The sequence below is a fragment of the Coregonus clupeaformis genome, chromosome 16, assembly GCF_020615455.1.
Source record: "Coregonus clupeaformis isolate EN_2021a chromosome 16, ASM2061545v1, whole genome shotgun sequence".
NCBI classification, from domain to species: Eukaryota; Metazoa; Chordata; class Actinopteri; order Salmoniformes; family Salmonidae; genus Coregonus; species Coregonus clupeaformis.
The window spans coordinates 15,813,904-15,836,050 of NC_059207.1; positions in this window are offsets into that span (position 1 = coordinate 15,813,904).

Consider the following 22,147-nt stretch of genomic DNA (forward strand, 5'->3'; position numbering starts at 1 on the left):
TACACTGGCTCTGACGCTCGTCGGATGTGGCAGGGCTTGAAAACTATTACAGACTACAAAGGGAAGCACAGCCGCGAGCTGCCCAGTGACACAAGCCTACCAGACGAGCTAAACCACTTCTATGCTCGCTTCGAGGCAAGCAACACTGAAGCATGCATGAGAGCACCAGCTGTTCCGGATGACTATGTGATCACGCTCTCCGTAGCCGATGTGAGTAAGACTTTTAAGCAGGTCAACATTCACAAGGCCGCAGGGCCAGACGGATTACCAGGACGTGTACTCCGAGCATGTGCTGACCAACTGGCAAGTGTCTTCACTGACATTTTCAACATGTCCCTGACTGAGTCTGTAATACCAACATGTTTCAAGCAGACCACCATAGTCCCCGTGCCCAAGAACTCTAAGATAACCTGCCTAAATGACTACCGACCCGTAGCACTGACGTCTGTAGCCATGAAGTGCTTTGAAAGACTGGTCATGGCTCACATCAACAGCATAATCCCAGAAACCCTAGACCCACTCCAATTTGCATACCGCCCCAACAGATCCACAGATGATGCAATCTCTATCGCACTCCACACTGCCCTTTCCCACCTGGACAAGAGGAACACCTACGTGAGAATGCTATTAATTGACTACAGCTCAGCATTCAACACCACAGTGCACTCTAAGCTCATCACTAAGCTAAGGATCCTGGGACTAAACACCTCCCTCTGCAACTGGATCCTGGACTTCCTGACGGGCCGCCCCCAGGTGGTAAGGGTAGGTAACAACACATCTGCCACACTGATCCTCAACACGGGGGCCCCTCAGGGGTGCGTGCTCAGTCCCCCTCCTGTACTCTCTGTTCACCCATGACTGCATGGCCAGGCACGACTCCAACACCATCATTAAGTTTGCCGACGACACAACAGTGGTAGGCCTGATCACCGACAACGATGAGACAACCTATAGGGAGGAGGTCAGAGATCTGGCCGTGTGGTGCCAGGACAACAACCTCTCCCTCAACGTGACCAAGACAAAGGAGATGATTGTGGACTACAGGAAAAAAAAGAGGACTGAGCACTCCCCCATTCTCATCGACGGGGCTGTAGTGGAACAGGTTGAGAGCTTCAAGTTCCTTGGTGTCCACATCACCAACGAACTGTCATGGTCCAAACACACCAAGACAGTCGTGAAGAGGGCACGACAAAGCCTATTCCCCCTCAGGAGACTAAAAAGATTTGGCATGGGTCCTCAGATCCTCAAAAATTCTACAGCTGCACCATCGAGAGCATCCTGACTGGTTGCATCACCGCCTGGTATGGCAACTGCTTGGCCTCTGACCGCAAGGCACTACAGAGGGTAGTGCGTACGGCCCAGTACATCACTGGGGCAAAGCTTCCTGCCATCCAGGACCTCTATACCAGGCGGTGTCAGAGGAAGGCCCTCAAAATTGTCAAAGACTCCAGCCACCCTAGTCATAGACTGTTCTCTCTGCTACCGCACGGCAAGCGGTACCGGAGTGCCAAGTCTAGGTCCAAAAGACTTCTCAACAGCTTCTACCCCCAAGCCATAAGACTCCTGAACAGCTAATCATGGCTACCCGGACTATTTGCACTGCCCCCCCACCCCATCCTTTTTACGCTGCTGCTACTCTGTTAAGTATTTATGCATAGTCACTTTAACTCTACCCACATGTACATATTACCTCAACTACCTCAACTAGCCGGTGCCCCCGCACATTGACTCTGCAACGGTACCCCCCTGTATATATAGCCTCCCTACTGTCACTTTATTTTACTTCTGCTCTTTTTTTCTCAACACTTTTTTTGTTGTTGTTTTATTCTTACTTTTTTTGTTTAAAATAAATGCACTGTTGGTTAAGGGCTGTAAGTAAGCATTTCACTGTAATGTCTGCACCTGTTGTATTCGGCGCATGTGACCAATAAAATTTGATTTGATTTGATTTGATTAGTATGTCATACAGTAATTGCTGTCAACATTTACATACTGTACTATAATGTCAAAAAAAGGTAATTACCTGTTCTCTTCTCTAAATCTTCGGATTATGGTGGACACAGTGAATCTACTGATGTTTGGTTGTACCCTTTGTCCAGCCTCCCTCATGCTCATACCATGGACAAGAACATGGTCAATCACAGTAGCTCTGATTTCATCAGATATTACTGTTCTTTGTCTTCGCTGACCACCTCGACCACCTCGACCTCCTCTCACACGAACTCTTCCTCTCAGATTTCTATCCATTGTAGGGCCTCACAAACCAGTGCTCTCTGAACTGGCTTACTGTATATGTTCCCTCATTTCATTAGCCACAAGTGTGATCAATTTTGAGTTGTTGTGTTCAAGTGGTGACACCTGTGCTCTAATTGTGTTTGACTTTTGTCACCTGTGCTCACCATTATGCAGCACGGGTGCATCACAATGAAAATGTGTTGGCAAGTTGTGTCTAAACAGGTGAAAAGTGCTTACGGTTTTGCCAAAAGAGTGATTGATTCAATCAGTGGGTTCAGGCAACTGAGCATTTGGTTCAGACAATAGGGTTTAGTGTTTTAGCAATTGAGAAAAACTGTATAAATGTGTGTTTTTAAAACGTGGGTTTGATCAACAAAACAATATTTCAACTTTCATTGTCCTCCCCTGTTTAATTGTTCAACTTCATGTTCAACTTCATGTAGGGTGTTGGTGTTCTGATGGCCTTGTTGTCCTGAGAAAGTATTCTGGGGGCCGTTATGACAGCCAGGGTTAATTCATAACACCATGCATGTCATTTATAATTGTGTAATTAATAGATCAATGTGGGAAAACAACTCTATAATGAAGTGTTTGTATCTGAGCCTATAGCCCCATCCTTCACTCATGTCCTGCATGGTCATGTGCTGCATGTTATGGATACCGTTATCTCTCATAATTAATAGCATAGTGTCAGGATGACAGCTCCCCTGCAATATTCTGACCCAAAACCTGGCTCTGCTTTAAAAATAGAAGGACTTGTGGATTAGGCTAGAATTGTTTACACATTTTATTCATCTCTCCAATTACGACAATTACACATTGGACCAGAAAGCAATTTTTTAACCGGTAATAAGAACACATTGGTCATCTTTCATTAGGAAATCCATTGCCATTATAGTTCTTAATAAGCAGCCATTCTTTAAATCGTTGTATTAAAAGTAGATTTGTCCAATAATCATTTTGATTATTCTGCATGTAATGTAAGACGATCAATTAAAATGCGAACATTTTTGTACACACTTTTGTAACAGGGGATACAGGGTAGAGCGTCATACGAAGCTTTTGATGAATGCCTACTACCAATCAAATGTACTCTCATCCATACTCCATCCATCTCCCAGCCCACTGGCGCTGCTACATCCCCATTTTCCCCAACACTCTTAGCACATCCCTGTACCCATCAAGACTATGAGAGAGACCACAGTGCTGCTCCCTTCTGAGAGAGACCACAGTGCTGCTTCCTCTCTGAGAGATACCACAGCGCTGCTCCCCTCTGAGCTATACCACAGTGCTGCTCCTCTCTGAGAGAGATCACAGTGCTGCTCCCTTCTGAGAGAGACCACAGTGCTGCTCCCCCCTGAGAGAGAACAAAGTGCCCCTCCCCTCTGCAAAGCTACAAACCGAAGGTAAAGTGGCTTCTACAACAAACCTAGCGGTTGTCTAGTCAGCACTCTAGTGAACAAATAAATACAATTATATATTTTTCCACTAAAAGAGTGATTGTATTTTCTGTTATTAAGTATTGATATGTTTTGCAAAAATGCACTACCGTATGTCTGCAGTAATTCCACTTCAACCAGAAAGCAACAGTACATCTTGAGTGCAAAGACGAAGAAATGTCGTATTGTTTGTTCTTTTTCTGTTTCTGTGTCAGATGTCGGATCGTCTGTATACTTTCACCATACATCTCCACTTTCATTCCAGCAATCAACTGTTGAGAGTCAGTGGAGGAAATGTGAAAGCCCATGTGACCGAGCCGTGTATATCCCCTCTCAAGCCGATACCACGACAGCGCTCAAGGAACTACACTGGACCTTGTGCAAACTGGAAACTGCATATCCTGAGGCCGTATTTATTATATGTTACTCTCCCTTCCGGGATGGCTAAAAGGCCTTCCCCCGACCTCCCTTTGGCAAATCAGATCATGACTCCATTTTGCTCCTCCCTTCCTATAGGCAGAAACTCAAACAGGAAGTACCCGTGCTAAGGTCTATTCAACGATGGTCTGACCAATCGGAATCCATGCTTCAAGACTGTTTTGATCACCCAGACTGGGACATGTTCCGGGTTGCCTCTGAGAATAACATTGACGTATACACTGACACGGTGACTGAGCTCATCAGGAAGTGTATAGGGGATGTTGTTCCCACTGTGACGATTAAAACCCATCCAAACCAAAAACCGTGGATAAAACCTGGACTTCCTGACAGGCCGCCCCCAGGTGGTGAAGGTAGGCAACAACACCTTCACTACGCTGATCCTCAACACAGGGGCCTTCAAGGGTGTGTGCTCAGCCCCCTCCTGTACTCCTTGTTCACCCATGACTGCATGGCCACACACACCTCCAACTCAATCATCAAGTTTTCAGACGACACAACAGTGGTAGGCCTGATTACCAACAACGACGAGACAGCCTACAGGGAGGAGGTGAGGACCCTGGTGGAGTGGTGCCAGGAAAATAACCTCTCCCTCAACGTCAATAAAAACGAAGGAGTTCATCGTGGACTTCAGGAGGTAGGAGAGGGAGCACGCCCCCATCCACATCGATGGGGCCGCAGTGGAGAAGGTGACAAGCTTCAAGTTCCTCGGCGTACACATCACTGACAGTCTCAAATGGTCCACCCACACAGACAGTGTGGTGAAGAAGGCGCAACAGCGCCTCTTCAACCTCAGGAGACTGAAGAAATTTGGCTTGGCCCCTAAGACCCACACACAAACTTTTACAGGTGCATCATTGAGAGCATCCTGTCAAGCTGTATCACCGCCTGGTATGGCAACTGCACCATCCGCAACCGCAGGACTCTTCAGAGGGTGGTGTGGTCGGCCCAACGCATCACCGGGAGCACAATGCCCTTCAGGACATCTACAGCACCCGGTGTCACAGGAAGGCCAACAGATCATCAAGGATCTCAGCCACCCGAGCCACCCGAGCCACGGCCTGTTCACCTCGCTATCATCCAAAAGGCGAGGTCAGTACAGGTACATCAAAGCTGGGACCGAGAAACTGAAAAACAGCTTTTATCTCAAGGCCATCAGACTGTTAAATAGCCATCACTAACCGGCCTCCTCCCAGTAACCTGCCCTGAACTTAGTCACTGTCACTTGCCGGCTACCACCCGGTGACTCATCCCTGCACCTTAGAGGCTGCTGCCCTATGTACATAGACATGGAACACTGGTCACTTTAATAATGGAACACTGGTCAGTTCAATAAAGTTTACATACTGTTTTAGCCATTTCATATGTATATACTGTATTCTAGTCAAGTACATCCTATTCATCGATTGCTGTACATATACTATTATATCCACGTATTCTTCAGATATACTATATATTCTATCCGCATACTGTCCATAATGTCTATAAATCACAAATATACAGTGCATTCGGAAAGTATTCAGACCCCTTGACATTTTCCACATTTTGTTACATTACAGCCTTATTCTAAAATAGTATTTTTTTTCTCCATTAATCAGCACACAGTACCCCATAATGACAATGCTAAAACAGGTTACATGGATTAAACTGAAATATTACATTTACATACGTTTTCAGACCTTTTACTCAGTACTTTGTTGAAGCACCTGTGGCAGCGAATACAGCGTCGAGTCTTCTTGGGTATGACGCTACAACCTTGGCACACCTGTATTTGGGGAGTTTCTCCCATTCTTCTCTGCAGATCCTCTCGAGCACTGGCAGGTTGGATGGGGAGCGTTGCTGCACAGCTATTTTCAGGTCTCTCCAGAGATGTTAGATCGGGTTCATGTCCAGGCTCTGGCTGGGCCACTCAAGGACATTCCGAGACTTGTCCCAAAGCCACTCCTACGTTGTCTTGGCTGTGTGCTTAGGGTCGTTGTCCGGTTGGAAGGTGAACCTTCATCCCAGTCTGAGGTCCTGAGCACTCTGGATCTCAAGGATCAAGGATCTCTCTGTACTTTGCTCCATTCATCTTTGCCTCGATCCTGACTAGTCTCCCAGTCCCTGCCACTGAAAAACATCCCCACAGCCTTGATGCTGCCACCACCATGCTTCACCGTAGGGATGCGTGGTGCCAGGTTTCCTTCAGACATGACACTTGGCATTCAGGCCAAAGAGTTCAATCTTGGTTTCATCAGACCAGAAAATCTTGTTTCTCATGGTCTGAGAGTCTTTAGGTGCCTTTTGGCAAACTCCAAGTGGGTTGTCCTGTGCCTTTTACTGGCCACTCTACCGTAAAGGCCTGATTGGTGGAGTGCTGCAGAGATGGTTGTCCTTCTGGAAGGTTCTCCCATCTCCACAGAGGAACTCTAGAGCTCTGTCAGAGTGACCATCGGGTTCTTGGTCACCTCCCTGACAAAAGGCCCTTCTCCCCTGATTGCTCAGTTTGGCCGGGCGGCCAGCTCTAGGAAGAGTCTTGGTGGTTCCAAACTTCTTCCATTTAAGAATGATGGAGGCCACTCTTTTCTTGGGGACCTTCAATGCTGCAGAATTTCTTTGGTACCCTTCCCCAGATCTGTGCCTCGACACAATCCTGTCTCGGAGCTCTACGGACAATTCCTTCGACCTCATGGCTTGGTTTTTGCTCTGACATGCACTGTCAAGCACTGTCAACGGTGGGACCTTATATAGACAGGTGTGTGCCTTTCCAAATCATGTCCAATCAATTGAATGTACCACAAGTAGATTCCAATCAAGTTGTAGAAGCATCTCAAGGATGATCAATGGAAAAAGGATGCACCTGAACTCAATGTCGAATCTCATAGCAAAGGGTCTGAATACTTATGTTTATTTTTCATACATTTGCAAAACAATATAAAAACCTGTTTTCGCTTTGTCATTATGGGGTATTGTGTGTAGATTAATGAGAAAAACTGTATATTTAATCAATTTTAGAATAAGGCTGTAACGTAACAAAATGTGGAAAATGTCAAGGGGTCTGAATACTTTCCGAAGCCACTGTATATATATATATATATATACAGTACCAGTCAAGAATTTGGACCTACTCATTCAAGGGTTTTTCTTTATTTTTTACTATGTTCTACATTGTAGAATAATAGTGAAGACATCAAAAATATTAAATAACACATATGTAATAATGTAGTAACCAAAGAAGTGTTAAAAAAATCAAAATATATTTTATATTTGAGATTCTTCAAAGTAGCCACCCTTTGCCTTGATGACAGCTTTGCACACTCTTGGCATTCTCTCAACCAGCTTCACCTGGAATGCTTTTCCTACAGTCTTGAAGGAGTTCCCACATATGCTGAGCACTTGTTGGCTACTTTTCCTTCACTCTGTAGTCCAACTCATCCCAAACCATCTCAATTGGTTGAGGTCAGGGGATTGTGGAGGCCAGGTCATCTGATGCAGGACTCCATCAGTCTCCTTCTTGGTCAAATAGCCTTTACACAGCCTGGAGGTGTGTTGGGTCATTGTCCTGTTGAAAAACTAATGATAGTCCGACTAAGCGCAAACCAGATGGGATAGCATATAGTTGCAGAATGCTGTGGTAGCCATGCTGGTTAGGTGTGCCTTAGTCCGAAAATGTCGGAAACATTAACTTGCTTTACCATGCTGTAGTAGTTCATGTAACTGTTTGTTTGTGGACTTCACCGGACAGATGTTGCTCTCCGGTTTTGTGATGAAACTAAGGTGTGGTTGAATTTATTCTGCCACTGTGTCTTATTGTCTCAGCCTTAGGCCTATTTTTCACGGTGGCAAGGGATATGAACTAACAGGATATAGAGCAAATGCAATTATCACAACACATATATACAAGGATGTGGATTGGTCGGAGGGCTGTCTGAGTGGGCGGTTCCAGCAGTGTGTGTGGGAGCTGATAGGCTATCTGGAGCAGGGTGTGTTACCCAGCTACTTCAAGCCCAGTGCTAATATGTTGAATGGAGTGACGGAGGAGGAGATCAGATGGGGTATTGTCACGTACGTTGAGGAACGGGACGGACCAAGGTGCAGCGTGAACGGCGAACATGTGTATACACTAATAAACACACGAAACAGTAACCAAAACAACAAACTTAACCGTGACGGTCCAAAGGCTAACACACAAGCCTAAACATGAACATAACAAAATCCCACAACACAGGCAGGAAAACTGGCTGCCTAAGTATGATCCCCAATCAGAGACAACGAGCGACAGCTGCCTCTGATTGGCTCGGTGCGAGGAGCAGGAACAGGCCGGGCCGGACTGGCGACGCGCACCACCGGCTCGGTGCGAGGAGCAGGAACAGGCCGGGCCGGACTGGCGACGCGCACCACCGGCTCGGTGCGAGGAGCAGGAACAGGCCGGGCCGGACTGGCGACGCACACCACCGGCTCGGTGCGAGGAGCAGGAACAGGCCGGGCCGGACTGGCGACGCGCACCACCGGCCGGTGCGTGGAGCAGGAACAGGCCGGGCCGGACTGGCGACGCGCACCACCGGCTCGGTGCGAGGAGCAGGAACAGGCCGGGCCGGCGACGCGCACCACCGGCTCGGTGCGAGGAGCAGGAACAGGCCGGGCCGGACCGGCGACGCGCACCACCGGCTCGGTGCGAGGAGCAGGAACAGGCCGGGCCGGACCGGCGACGCGCACCACCGGCTCGGTGCGAGGAGCAGGAACAGGCCGGGCCGGCGACGTGCACCACCGGCTCGGTGCGAGGAGCAGGAACAGGCCGGGCCGGACTGGCGACGTGCACCACTGGCTTGGTGCGGGGAGCAGGAACAGGCCGGGCCAGACTGGGAACATGCACCACTGGCTTGGTGCGGGGAGCAGGTACGGGGCGTACCGGACTGGGAACCGGCGCTGGGGGTCTATGACTGTCTCCGTCCTTTACACTCCGTGCTCCGTCCTCCTCCAGTGAGGACTTCTCCTTGAGCCCCCACGAGTGCAGTGGTCGGGGCTCCTCTCTGTCGCTCCCCGACCACCCTTTTAGCCCCCCCAAAAAAAAATATTGGGGCTGTCTCTCCACCCTGATCCCTTTCAGGGCCTCCATCTTTCTTGCCAGATCCTCTCTTATCTCCTGCCAAGTCCATCCTCTCTGCTCCTCCTCAGCACACTGCTTGGTCCAGGTCTGGTGGGATTTTCTGTCACGTACGTTAAGGAACGGGACGGACCAAGGTGCAGCGTGAACGGCGAACATGTTTATTAACTAATAAACACACGAAACAGTAACCAAAACAACAAACTTAACCGTGACGGTCCAAAGGCTAACAAACAAGCCTAAACATGAACATAACAAAATCCCACAACGCAGGCAGGAAAACTGGCTGCCTAAGTATGATCCCCAATCAGAGACAACGAGCGACAGCTGCCTCTGATTGGGAACCACACCCGGCCAAACATAGAAATACAAAACCTAGAATATATTCACACCCTGACCAAACTAGCTAGAGTTCTATAGGCCAGGGCGTGACAGGTATATGTTGTACTGCGCTGTCTCTGAACCTGAGATTCTGCTAATATAGAAATATATATATATATATATATATATATATATATATATACAGTGGGGGAAAAAAGTATTTAGTCAGCCACCAATTGTGCAAGTTCTCCCACTTAAAAAGATGAGAGAGGCCTGTAATTTTCATCATAGGTACACGTCAACTATGACAGACAAAATTAGGAAAAGAAATCCAGAAAATCACATTGTTGTAACGATCCCGGCAGTCTGAGTCGGGTCCTGTCTGTGGACTAGTTTTTTCTGCTCGGGATCTCCAGTTTCCCGAGGGTTCTGGAACGCTCCGGGGAGCTCTCTTGATTTCGCACCTGCATCCCATCAGCAATCTGCACACCTGGTCCTGATCATCACCCTTCTTAGGCTCTGGCCTAACATCCATTCCCTGCCGGATCGTTAGCCATGAACAGTAGGTTTACCAGAGTATCAGTCTTAGAGCTTCTAGCGTTAGTTTTGTTGTTTTGCACCTTGTTGGTTTGTTGTTTACTTACCTCCGTTTTTGTTCCATCTGCAGTCACTCGTCCGGAACCTTCATCCAACCTCTGCCTGATGGTCGGGCGGCTGCCGAGCCATGATTGGATCAACCACTGCACCCCCAACAACTAATCAACGCCGCCCGCTCTGTTCCCTGGATTATTCAGCATCACTCTTGAATTTGTAAATAAACACTCACCTTCGTTTCAACTTACCTTGTCCTGGTCTGCTTCTGGGTTCTGGCTTTGTAACTCGTGACAGAACGATCCGGCCAGTAATGAACCCAGCGGACCTGGACTCTGTTCGCCATGCCATTACCCATCAGGAGAAGATGTTGGGCCATCATAGCACGGAGCTACAGGAGATCGCGTTGGCAGTTCGGAACCTTTCTACCGGTCTGACGGAGGTCCAGAACCAGCGCAAGTTTCCGGTGGAGGATCCACTACCGGTTTCACCCATCTCGCCTGCCGCGTCTGAAGCGGTGTCCTTCCGTGAGCCCAAGGTTCCGACGCCGGATAAATATGAGGGGGAGCTGGGCAGATGCCGTTTCTTTCCTTATGCAGTGTGGGTTAGTGTTCGATCTACAGCCCTACTCTTATGCCACAGACAAGGCTAGGATAGCCTTTGTGATTGAGTTGCTGCGTGGTCGAGCGCTGGAGTGGGCTTCAGCCGTTTGGGAACGACAAGACCCCTGCATGGCTTCATACCCGGGGTTCACGGCCGAGATGAGGAAGCTCTTCGACCATTCCGTCCGAGGGAGGGACGCAGCTAGGCGCCTGTTTTCGCTCCACCAAGGAACTCGCAGCGTGGCCGACTTCGTGATCGAGTTCAAGACGTTGGCTGTGGAGAGTGGGTGGAATGAGGAGTCTCTGCAAGCGGCCTTTTACCAGGGTCTGTCGGAGCAGCTCAAGGATGAGCTGATCTCCTATCCGGAGCCTAGTGACCTGGACAGCTTGGTAGCCTTGTCTATTCGGGTGGATAATCGAGTCCGAGAGCGAAGGAGGGAGAAGCAATGGGGTCCGTCCAGTCGATCAGCTTCTCAGTTCCCAGTCGGGTCGGGTGGTGGACCAGAACACGTCGATCATTCTCCACCACAAAGGATTAGTGGAGAGGTCCTCTCTCCCGATTCTGAACCCATGCAAGTAGGGCGGCACGGGTTAACCAAGGAGGAACGCCAACTCAGACGTAGGGACGAACTGTTGCCTCTACTGTGGGGGTTCGGGACATTACCTCGCCACCTGTTCCCGGCGGTCGTCAAACTGCGCGGCTCGCTAAAGTTGGGAGGACTTTTAGCGAGCCAGTTTCGACCTCTCAATACCTCTGTCAGACCCCGTTTCCGGCTACCCTTGTGAACAGGAATCAGAGCTTAGCGATTAACGCTTTTATCGATTCAGGTGCCGATGGAAGCTTTCTTGATGCAGAGTTGGTGGAACAGCTGGGGCTTTCCAAGGAGCAATTGCCGGAAGCCATTGAAGCGACCACTCTGAACGGCAGTAGTCTGGCACGTATCACGATGAGGACTGAACCGGTTAAGCTACTGTTGTCGGGGAATCATTCGGAGATGATTTCATTCTTCATTCTGCCGTCTTCCCATGTTCCTCTGGTCCTTGGATACCCCTGGCTGAAGGAACACAATCCCACGTTCGATTGGGTGACGGGCAAGGTAACGAGTTGGAGCCTTGATTGTCATGCTAACTGTCTCAAGACTGCCTGTCCCCATTCGGTTCCCAGTCAGGTGATTGAGGCTAAACCCCAGATTTGTCCCTGGTTCCCGAGACATATCACGATTTGGGGGAAGTGTTCAGTAAGCAGAAGGCTCTGTCACTCCCTCCCCACCGACCATATGATTGTGCCATCAACCTGTTCCCTGGAGCTGTCTACCCCAAGGGAAGGTTATACAGTATCTCCCGCCCTGAACGTGAGGCTTTGGAGACCTACATCAAGGAGTCCCTAGCTGCTGGTCTCGTTCGTCCTCGTCATCACCCCTGGGGGCAGGATTCTTCTTTGTGGGTAAGAAGGATGGCTCTCTTCGACCGGTATTGATTATCGGGGGTTGAATGACATCACGGTCAAGAACAAGTATCCCCTGCCCTTGATGAGTTCTGCCTTCGACTCCTTACAGGGTGCTACGGTGTTCACCAAGCTAGACCTACGCAATGCGTATCACATGGTCCGGATCAGAGAGGGAGACGAGTGGTTGACGGGTTTCAATACACCGATGGGTCACTTCGAGTATCAGGTGATGCCGTTTGGACTGACCAATGCTCCAGCGGTATTCCAGAGTATGGTGAACGACGTCCTGAGAGATATGATCGGTCTCTTTGTGTTTGTTTACCTGGATGACATTCTGATCTTTCGAAGGAACCTTCCGACCACGTCCAGCATGTCCGGCAGGTTCTGCAGCGATTGTTGGAGAATCGCCTGTTCGTGAAGGCCGAGAAGTGCGAGTTTCACGCCCACACGACATCCTTTCTCGGGTACATCATCTCCAGGGGGGAGATTAGGATGGACCAGGAGAAGGTTAGAGCGGTTCTGGAATGGGCCCAGCCCGGTACGAGATTGCAGCTCCAGAGATTTTTGGGGTTTGCGAATTTCTACCGCAGATTCATCCGGGATTACAGCCGTGTGGCCGCTCCGTTAACTGCCTTGACTTCCAGTATCAGGAACTTCAAGTGGAATCCGGAGGCGGATCGAGCGTTTCTGGATTTGAAGAGGCGATTCACCAACGCACCGATTCTCTCTCAACCGGACACGGCCCGTCAGTTCGTCGTTGAAGTGGACGCGTCTGATGTGGGAGTTGGCGCCATCCTGTCGCAGCGATGCTCCACGGACAGTAAACTCCATCCCTGCGCCTACTACTCGTCGCCTTTCGCCTGCGGAGAGGAATTACGATGTGGGTAACCGGGAGCTTCTCGCGGTGAAACTTGCCTTGGAGGAGTGGCGCCACTGGTTGGAGGGGGCGGAGCAACCGTTTATTGTCTGGACTGACCACAAGAATCTTGCTTACGTGCAATCGGGCTAGACGTCTCAACTCCCGTCAGGCCAGGTGGTCGGTGTTTTTCGGACGATTCAATTTTTCCCTGACGTTCCGACCTGGATCTAAGAACGGCAAGACGGGACGCCTTGTCTCGGATGTTCTCCAAGACGGAGGAGGGTGGGTCCAAGACCGAGACAATTCTCCCCCGGAACTGCGTCGTGGGAGCTGTTAGGTGGAAGATTGAGGAGGAGGTGATGGCGGCTCTTCGGACGCAGCCCGGTCCCGGTAACGGTCCACCCGGTCGGTTGTTTGTGCCTGAGTCGGTTCGGCCCTGCGGTCTTCAAATGGTCCCACGCCAGCAAGATGGCTTGTCACCCTGGCGTGGCTCGGGACGATGGCGTTTCTTCGCAGACGTTTTTGGTGGCCTGCCATGGCCGAGGATACTCGGGGTTATGTTGCTGCCTGTCCAGTGTGTGCGCAGAATAAGGGTACCAATCGGCCCAGCTCTGGACTACTTCACCCCTTCCTATTCCCCGGCGACCATGGTCGCATCTGGCCCTGGACTTTGTCACTGGGTTGCCCGCTTCTGAGGGGAACACGGTCGTTCTGACTATCGTGGACAGATTCAGCAAGTTCGCCCACTTTGTGCCAATTGCCAAGCTTCCCTCTGCCTCGGAGACGTCCGAGATCCTGGTTAGGGAGGTTTTCAGGGTCCACGGGTTGCCCAGTGATCTCGTTTCCGACCGTGGTCCTCAGTTTACCTCTGCTGTCTGGAAGTCCTTCTGTTTGGCCATTGAGCTACAGTCAGTCTCACATCTGGTTTTCACCCCCAATCTAATGGTCAGGCGGAGAGAGCCAACCAGAAGATGGAATCCACGCTACGCTGCCTGGCCTCTTCCAACCCCACCTCCTGGGTCTCTCAGTTGCCTTGGGTTGAGTATGCCCACAATACTCTCCCTACATCTGCCACTGGGATGTCTCCCTTCCAGTGCCTGTATGGCTACCAACCTCCCTTGTTCCCTTCTCAGGAGAAGGAGCTCTCAGTGCCTTCTGTTCAGGCCCATATTCGTCGTTGCCACCGGACCTGGCATCGGGCCAGAAAGGCACTCCTTAGAGTTTCGGACCGGTATCAGCTCCAGGCGAATCGTCGCCGGATCCCCGCTCCCACCTACACCATCGGAGATAGGGTCTGGTTGGCCACACGGGATCTTCCTTTACGGACTGAGTCTAGGAAGTTGTTACCGAAGTTCATTGGTCCGTTTGTGGTGGAGAAGGTGATCAACCCGGTGGCAGTTCGACTCAAACTCCCGAGGACGCTCAGAGTCCATCCCACCTTTCATGTCTCCTGCCTCAAGCCTGTTTTCCTCAGTCCTCTGTTGCCTCCTCCGCCTCCTCCTCCTCCTCCTCGGATGATCGGAGGTGGTCCTGCCTACACGGTGCGACGCATCATGGATTCCAGACGGCGGGGCCGGGGTTTCCAGTATCTCGTGGACTGGGAGGGGTATGGTCCTGAAGAGAGGAGTTGGATTCCGCGGCGACAGATCCTAGATGCTGACCTCATCCGTGACTTCTACCGCCTCCATCCTGGCGCTCCGGGAGTCCGCCCGGTGGCGTTCGCCGGAGGGGGGGGTACTGTAACGATCCCGGCAGTCTGAGTCGGGTCCTGTCTGTGGACTAGTTTTTTCTGCTCGGGATCTCCAGTTTCCCGAGGGTTCTGGAACGCTCCGGGGAGCTCTCTTGATTTCCGCACCTGCATCCCATCAGCAATCTGCACACCTGGTCCTGATCATCACCCTTCTTAGGCTCTGGCCTAACATCCATTCCCTGCCGGATCGTTAGCCATGAACAGTAGGTTTACCAGAGTATCAGTCTTAGAGCTTCTAGCGTTAGTTTTGTTGTTTTGCACCTTGTTGGTTTGTTGTTTACTTACCTCCGTTTTGTTCCATCTGCAGTCACTCGTCCGGAACCTTCATCCAACCTCTGCCTGATGGTCGGCGGCTGCCGAGCCATGATTGGATCAACCACTGCACCCCCAACAACTAATCAACGCCGCCCCGCTCTGTTCCCTGGATTATTCAGCATCACTCTTGAATTTGTAAATAAACACTCACCTTCGTTTCAACTTACCTTGTCCTGGTCTGCTTCTGGGTTCTGGCTTTGTAACTCGTGACAATTGTAGGGTTTTCTATGAATTTATTTGCAAATTATGGTGGAAAATAAGTATTTGGTCAATAACAAAAGTTTCTCAATACTTTGTTATATACCCTTTGTTGGCAATGACACAGGTCAAACGTTTTCTGTAAGTCTTCACAAGGTTTTCACACACTGTTGCTGGTATTTTGGCCCATTCCTCCATGCAGATCTCCTCTAGAGCAGTGATGTTTTTGGGGGCTGTCGCTGGGCAACACGGACTTTCAACTCCCTCCAAAGATTTTCTATGGGGTTGAGATCTGGAGACTGGCTAGGCCACTCCAGGACCTTGAAATGCTTCTTACGAAGCCACTCCTTCGTTGCCCGGGCGGTGTGTTTGGGATCATTGTCATGCTGAAAGACCCAGCCACGTTTCATCTTCAATGCCCTTGCTGATGGAAGGAGGTTTTCACTCAAAATCTCACGATACATGGCCCCATTCATTCTTTCCTTTACACGGATCAGTCGTCCTGGTCCCTTTGCAGAAAAACAGCCCCAAAGCATGATGTTTCCACCCCCATGCTTCACAGTAGGAATGGTATTCTTTGGATGCAACTCAGCATTATTTGTTCTCCAAACATGACAAGTTGAGTTTTTACCAAAAAGTTATATTTTGGTTTCATCTGACCATATGACATTCTCCCAATCCTCTTCTGGATCATCCAAATGCACTCTAGCAAACTTCAGACGGGCCTGGACATGTACTAGCTTAAGCAGGGGGACACGTCTGGCACTGCAGGATTTGAGTCCCTGGCGGCGTAGTGTGTTACTGGTGGTAGGCTTTGTTACTTTGGTCCCAGCTCTCTGCAGGTCATTCACTAGGTCCCCCCGTGTGGTTCTGGGATTTTTGCTCACCGTTCTTGTGATCATTTTGACCCCACGGGGTGAGATCTTGCGTGGAGCCCCAGATCGAGGGAGATTATCAGTGGTCTTGTATGTCTTCCATTTCCTAATAATTGCTCCCACAGTTGATTTCTTCAAACCAAGCTGCTTACCTATTGCAGATTCAGTCTTCCCAGCCTGGTACAGGTCTACAATTTTGTTTCTGGTGTCCTTTGACAGCTCTTTGGTCTTGGCCATAGTGGAGTTTGGAGTGTGACTGTTTGTCACACCCTGGCTCTGGGACTCTATATGTTGAGCCAGAGTGTGTATATTCTATGTGTTGTATTTCTGTGTTGGCCAGAGTGGTTCCCAATCAGAGGCAACGAGTGTCAGCTGTTGCTGGTTGTCTCTGATTGGGAGCCATACTTATAGAGGCTGTTTTCCCACATTAGTTGTGGGATCTTGTTCCTTTCGGTGTGTTCCTTTTGGTTTACATAGGACGTCACGGTATCGTTTATTGTTTTGTTGTTCGTGCATTCATTAAATAAAGAAGTATGTTCGTTCATCACACTGCGCCTTGGTCCACTCACTCTGACGATCGTGACAGAAGATCCCACCATACCAGGACCAAGCAGCGTGTCCAGGAGCAGGCGGCCTGGACATGGGAGGAAGCGCCGGGAAAGGAGCTGGAGAGGTTGGCGATGGCCCAGGTGGGCAAATCGTGGTCCTGGGAGGACATGCTCGGGGGCAAAGGGCCATGGGCTAAGATTAAGGCCCTGGCGATAGAGGAGCAACGGCGTCAACAGTGTCGTCGTCGGACGGACGAGAGGCAACCCCAGAAAATTTTTAGGGGGGGGCACACGGCATGGGCGACTGGGCAGTAGGAGGCTGCCACAGGGCGAAATGGGAGACGAGGAGAGAAGACCACCGGGTTACGGGAGCCATTGGTGAGAGGAGGGAAGGAAGTTGTAGAGGCACGGCGAGAGGTACTGAGGTGTATTGCCAGTCCGGTCCGGCCCGTTCCTGTTCCTCGCACCAAGCCTACGGTTCGCGTCGCCAGCCCGGCCCGGCCTGTTCCTGCCCTTCGCACCAAGCCTACGGTGTGCGTCGCCAGCCCGGCCCGGCCTGTTCCTGCCACTCGCACCAAGGCTACGGTGCGCATCGTCAGCCCGGCCCGGCCTGTTCCTGCTCCTCGCACCAAGCCTACGGTGCGAGTCGTCAGCCCGGCCCGGCCTGTTCCTGCCCTTCGCACCAAGCCTACGGTGTGCGTCGCCAGCCCGGCCCGGCCTGTTCCTGCTCCTCGCACCAAGCCTACGGTGTGCGTCGCCAGCCCGGCCCGGCCTGTTCCTGCTCCTCGCACCAAGCCTACGGTGTGCGTCGCCAGCCCGGTCCGGCCCGTTCCTGCTCCACGCACCAAGCCAGGGGTGCGAGTCGTCAGCCCGGTCCGGCCCGTTCCTGCTCCACGCACCAAGCCAGGGGTGCGCATCGTCAGCCCGGTCCGGCCCGTTCCTGCTCCACGCACCAAGCCAGGGGTGCGCATCGTCAGCCCGGTCCGGCCCGTTCCTGCTCCACGCACCAAGCCAGGGGTGCGCGTCGTCAGCCCGGTCCGCCCGTTCCTGCTCCACGCACCAAGCCAGGGGTGCGCATCGTCAGCCCGGTCCGGCCCGTTCCTGCTCTACGCACCAAGCCAGGGGTGCGAGTCGTCAGCCCGGTCCGGCCGTTCCTGCTCCACGCACCAAGCCAGGGGTGCGATCGTCAGCCCGGTCCGGCCCGTTCCTGCTCCACGCACCAAGCCAGGGGGTGCGCATCGTCAGCCCGGTCCGGCCCGCTCCTGCTCCACGCACCAAGCCTGGGGTGCGCGTCGTCAGTCCGGCACAACCAGTGCCTGGGTCACCGGTGCCTGGTCAGGTACCGGTCAGCTGCTCCACGCCGGAGCTTAAGCAATCCGCTCCTACGATGTCCAGTCCAGCTCCAGCCAGCGGGGCCAGACCGGACCAGGGGCGCTACGGGGGGATTATTGGAGGGTGGTGGGCAAGCCCGGAGCCGGAACCACCACCGAGGAGGAATGCCCACCCAGCCCTCCCCTGGTTTGTTTATGTTTAGGCGCGGTCGCAGTCCGCGCCTTTAGGGGGGGGTACTGTCACACCCTGGCTCTGGGACTCTATATGTTGAGCCAGGGTGTGTATATTCTATGTGTTGTATTTCTGTGTTGGCCAGAGTGGTTCCCAATCAGAGGCAACGAGTGTCAGCTGTTGCTGGTTGTCTCTGATTGGGAGCCATACTTATAGAGGCTGTTTTCCCACATTAGTTGTGGGATCTTGTTCCTTTCGGTGTGTTCCTTTTGGTTTACATAGGACGTCACGGTATCGTTTATTGTTTTGTTGTTCGTGCATTCATTAAATAAAGAAGTATGTTCGTTCATCACGCTGCGCCTTGGTCCACTCACTCTGACGATCGTGACACTGTTTGAGGTTGTGGACAGGTGTCTTTTATACTGATAACAAGTTCAAACAGGTGCCATTAATACAGGTAACGAGTGGAGGACAGAGGAGCCTCTTAAAGAAGAAGTTACAGGTCTGTGAGAGCCAGAAATCTTGCTTGTTTGTAGGTGACCAAATACTTATTTTCCACCATAATTTGCAAATAAATTCATTAAAAATCCTACAATGTGATTTTCTGGATTTATTTTTTTCTCAATTTGTCTGTCATAGTTGACGTGTACCTATGATGAAAATTACAGGCCTCTCTCATCTTTGTAAGTGGGAGAACTTGCACAATTGGTGGCTGACTAAATACTTTTTTCCCCCACTGTATATATATATATATATATACCCTAACATGGTGTACATGTCACAGAGGAAGAGGACCTGTATGAGATGGTGGAACAAGCTCCCTCACGACGCCAGGACAGCGGAGTCACTCACCACCTTCCGGAGACATTTGAAACCCCACCTCTTTAAGGAATACCTGGGAAGTAATCCTTCTACCCCCCCAAAAAAATAAAAATAAAATGGAATAAATTTTTTTATTGTAAAGTGGTTAACCCACTGGCTATAGGGTGAATGCACCAATTTGTAAGTCGCTCTGGATAAGAGCGTCTGCTAAATGACGTAAATGTAAATGTAAATGTAATTATAGAATACAGACAACACCACACTGACTTCTATGTATGAGTTATTCCATATACCGCTGTACTGAGACCTGGACATATTGTTCAGATATAATAATATGGATATATGAGTTATACCTCTCTACTGAGACCTGGACATATTGTTCAGATATAATAATATGGATATATGAGTTATACCACTCTACTGAGACCTGGACATATTGTTCAGATATAATAATATGGATATATGAGTTTTACCTCTCTACTGAGACCTGGACATATTGTTCAGATATAATAATATGGATATATGAGTTATACCTCTCTACTGAGACCTGGACATATTGTTCAGATATAATAATATGGATATATGAGTTTTACCTCTCTACTGAGACCTGGACATATTGTTCAGATATAATAATATGGATATATGAGTTATAACTCTCTACTGAGACCTGGATATATTGTTCAGATATAATAATATATAATAATATGTATAACAGTGTACTGGCATGTAGGTACTTCATAGTACCAGATCTACTGGTCTCTGTCCCAAATGGCATCATATTCCCTATATAGTGCACTACTTTAGACCACTGTGGGCCTGGTCAGAAGTAGTGCCCTACATAGGGAATATGATGCTATGGGCCTGGTCTAAAGTAGTGCCCTACATAGGGAATATGATGCTTTGGGCCTGGTCAAAGGTAGTGCCCTACATAGGGAATATGATGCTGTGGGCCTGGTCAGAAGTAGTGCCCTACATAGGGAATATGATGCTATGGGCCTGGTCTAAAGTAGTGCCCTACATAGGGAATATGATGCTGTGGGCCTGGTCAAAAGTAGTGCCCTACATAGGGAATATGATGCTGTGGGCCTGGTCAAAGGTAGCGCCATTTGGGACGCACACTGAGTCATGTAGCTCCTTCATATACACCTGGGGCTGACAGACCAGTAGACAGACTGACAGGCCGGTAGACAGACTGACAGACCGGTAGACAGACTGACAGGTAGACAGACTGACAGGAAGACAGACTGACAGACCGGTAGACAGACTGACCGGTAGACAGACTGACAGACAGGTAGACAGACTGACCAGTAGACAGACTGACAGGTAGACAGATTGACAGACCGGTAGACAGACTGACTGGTAGACAGACTGACAGACAGGTAGACAGACTAACCGGTAGACAGACTGACAGGTAGACAGACTGACAGACCGGTAGACAGATTGACTGGTAGACAGACTGACAGACAGGTAGACAGACTGACAGGTAGACAGACTGACAGACCGGTAGACAGACTGACAGACAGGTAGACAGACTGACCGGTAGACAGACTGACAGGTAAACAGACTGAAAGACCAGTAGACAGACAGACAGACAGACAGACTGTATGTAACAGAGGTATATCATCTACACATCGTGTATGACCAGTACGAAAATGTATGCACTCACTAACTGTAAGTTGCTCTGGATAAGAGCGTCTGCTAAATGACTAAAATGTAAATGTAAAAACATATCTGGATGGGAGACCAGATGTTGCTGGAAGTGGTGTTGGAAGGCCAATAGGAGGCACTCTTTTCTCTGATCTAAAAAAATATCCCAATGCCCCAGGGCAGTGATTGGGGACATTGCCCTGTGTAGGGTTCCATTTTTCAGATGGAACATTAAACGGGTGTCCTGACTCTCTGTGGTCACTAAAGATCCCATGGCACGTATCGTAAAAGTAGGAGTGTTAACCCTGGTGTCCTTGCTAAATTCCCAATCTGGCCCTCATACCATCATGGCCACCTAGTCATTCCTAGCTTCTAATTGGCTCATTCATCCCCACCTCCTCTCCCCTGTAACTATTCCCCAGTATGTTGCTGTAAAATTAGAATGTGTTCTCAGTCAACTTACTCTTGGCATTCTCTCAACCAGCTTCATGAGGTAGTCGCCTGGAATTAAAAAAAAATATATGTTTAAGTTGTAATATGGATTTATTTCCTGGCTTGGCTTCCTTAGAGATTTTACAATTTAGCAGACGCTCTTATCCAGAGCGACTTACAGTTAGTGAGTGCATACATTTTCATTTTCATACTGGCCCCCCGTGGGAAACGAACCCACAACCCTGGCGTTGCAAGCGCCATGCTCTACCAACTGAGCTACATGGGACCCATGCACCCATGCACCGCTACTGCAATAGACCAATATAGCTACTGTAGTAGGTCAAAGCTGTGTGCTGGAAAAAAATTGGTAGAGCATGGGTGAAGTAGGCATTGTGGTGCTCATGTGAATTTCCTTTCTTTTTCAGCTTCAGATCAATGCCTCACTTAAAACATATTTTAGTTTTTTTAATACAGTAATGCTCAGAGCTGTGGCTGCAGAATCTGGCCATCACTCATTTGTGGTATTAGCATTCTGACATATGGTATGCAAGCTTTCATCCATGTGGAACGTATATTTGTCTGCATTTAGACAGGCAGCCCAATTCTGATCTTTTTTTCACTAATTGGTCTATTGACCAATCAGATCAGCTCTGAAAAATATCTGATGTGAAAAGATCTGATGTGATTGGTCAAAACCAATTAGTTGAAATGATCAGAATTGGGCTGCCTGTCTAAACGCAGCCTTTATGCCTTGATTATGAGGCATACACTACCAGTCAAAAGTTTTAGAACACCTACTCATTCTAGGGTTTTTCTTTATTTTTACTATTTTCGACGTTGTAGAATAATAGTGAAGACATCAAAACTATGAAATAACACATGTGGAATCATGTAGTAACCAAAAAAGTCTTAAACAAATTATTCTTCAAAGTAGCCACCCTTTGCCTTGATGACAGTTTTGCACACTCTTGGCATTCTCTCAACCAGCTTCATGAGGTAGTCACCTGGAAGGCATTTCAATTAACAGAAACTCCCGAAATAC